This window comes from Arachis ipaensis, chromosome B7, assembly GCF_059453495.1.
Source record: "Arachis ipaensis isolate K30076 ecotype BB chromosome B7, ASM5945349v1, whole genome shotgun sequence".
NCBI lineage: Eukaryota > Viridiplantae > Streptophyta > Magnoliopsida > Fabales > Fabaceae > Arachis > Arachis ipaensis.
The window spans coordinates 126,810,715-126,813,145 of NC_142442.1; positions in this window are offsets into that span (position 1 = coordinate 126,810,715).

The window sequence follows — 2,431 nt, forward strand, 5'->3', positions numbered from 1 at the left end:
ATTAACTCTTAAAAGATAATTATCAAAAGTGGTAATTATCTGATCATAAATTTTTACTATATTTGAATAGTTGGCTCATATACAAGTGTTTATGCCACTACTCTAAAATATTTTGGTATAGTTTATTAGAGCAAGGAGTACTGGTAAAAATCTCATATTGGTTGAATTTGGATCCAATAATCATATGATCGCAAAAAAGTTACTTTTAACTTTTTGAGCTACTTTGACCTTTTAATAATAAAATATTATAATATTATTATATCTTTTTATTATAGAATCGACCTAACCTGTTAATCTAAAGCGAACCATGTCATGCGAATTTCACGAATTCTAATCACAGCAATGTCAAAGAATCATTTTATAGAAAAACTTGGTTATTATACCCAACATGACTTGAGTCTCTAGAGACTAGAGTATCTTTTTGCTCTCTTTTGTTAGAATTTTATTGAGGGGCATGTTCTTATTATTTTAGCCAGCCTGAAATCCAGACTAAGGGCTAATGCATGAACACTCGGGATGTTGTATGTTCATATATTATATGTACTCTATATATTTTTTTGTGTAAGGGTGATAACTGTATCTGGGTTGTTATGACTTGTAATATTTGTGATGTATCAATTGAGTATTGATGGCACTATGTATGATATGATTGTTTATAGGCTATATATAACTTATTCACCTTACTTGCCCTGTGATGTAAGATAAGAGTCTTTCTCAAAACTATAACTGACTTCGTTTGGTGTGATATGCTCATATATATATATATATATTCCCTGTGTATGTATGTATGTGTGTATCGAGTCCCATAGGTTGACTGATTTGTAACTCCTGTCAATTAGCACTGTTATGACTTAATGGTGAAAGATGATGTAGAGAATCCCTTGAAACCATTTGATCAACCTTCCAGCTAACTCAGGTTTCGTCAACACTTGCCTTAATGGTTGTTCTATTCGAACAACAATAGTGTTGCTTTGAAAGTAAGGTTTCAATCACCAAGCTATTAAAATCAATGCCAAAGTGAGTTTTTCTAACTTTGGATATCAGAGCTCAGCATGATATTAAGACTTGCTCACAAAATAAATTGGATGTTGTTGTTTACCTCTGTAACCAAAACAGAGCCAACAACATAATTTGTGATAGATAAACACAAATACAATGGTTTCCAACTTCAGGTTTCTGTAAAATGTGATGAGAAGTAATAATGTTTTTAATATTTTGAAAATCCTCCTCACATTTGTTAGTCTATTCAAAATATTTATTCTTTTTCAACGTTTGAAAAAAGTAAAGATTTGTCTGCTAAACAGGGCAAAAAATGAGACAAAGCAGTAAATCTTCCTGTTAATTGTTGAACTTCTTTAATGGTTTTGGGGCTCTTCGTATCTAGTATAGCTCGACACTTTTCTGGATTGGCTTTCATACCTCGACTTGTTAACAAAAATCCAAGAAATATTCTGCCTTGTAAATCGAATGCACATTTGTTAGGATTTAAATGCATGTTATACGTTTCCAATCGTACAAAAATTTCTCTGAGATCATTAGAGTGGGAAGCTCTGACCTTGGTTTTAGCAACCATGTCATCAACATAGAATTTGATATTTCTGCCAATTCATTGAGAGAATATTTTATCCATTAATTGCTGGTAGGTAGCATTTGCAATCTTTATTCCAAAAGGCATAACTTTATAACAAAAATTACCACATTCAGTTATAAAAACAATTTTATCTTGGTCTAATGATGCATAATAATGTAATTATATCCGGAATAAGCATCCATGAAAGTCAAAGAAGCATAACTAGAGGGATTATCTACTAAAGAATTAATAAAAGACAAAGATAAGGAAAGCACTCATTGAATTTAATAGTCAACTTCTGAATGAAGTAATTAAGTCGAGGAGCAACATTTAGGATGTGGATCCTATACTAAGAGACATCAGAAGCTTGATGGAGAAACTCCTAGAGTGCAGTTTCACTTGGACCCTAGGGGAACATTCTCGCTCATGAAGTTGCAAAAGCCATGAATCATAATCTCATCCCTAGGAATTTGAGCTCCTCCTTGCCGATCTCCGTCATGGACATCATCAAGGAAGAGCATCACTTCAGAGAAAGGGAGGGGGCTCTACATTTTTGGGCATTGAACTTCATAGAAGCCACGGCAAAAGCACTCAATAAGAGGAATAATAGCTCATTTTCTTCGAAGAGAGGGGACGCTGGAACCATAGTGGAAGTCACAGGGTTGTAGAAGCACATATCATCAAAAGCAACATCAACGACAGAGTATTCTGTGACTATATATGGACTGCCGCCATGGAGAGCTTTAAAGGTGGATTGTCGTCCTCGTATTGGGGGCACAACAATCGTCGACGCCATCGAGGAAGCCTCTAATTCTAGGTTTCAAGCAGCAAGTAAGAGGCAAATTGAGGGAGAGTAGCAGG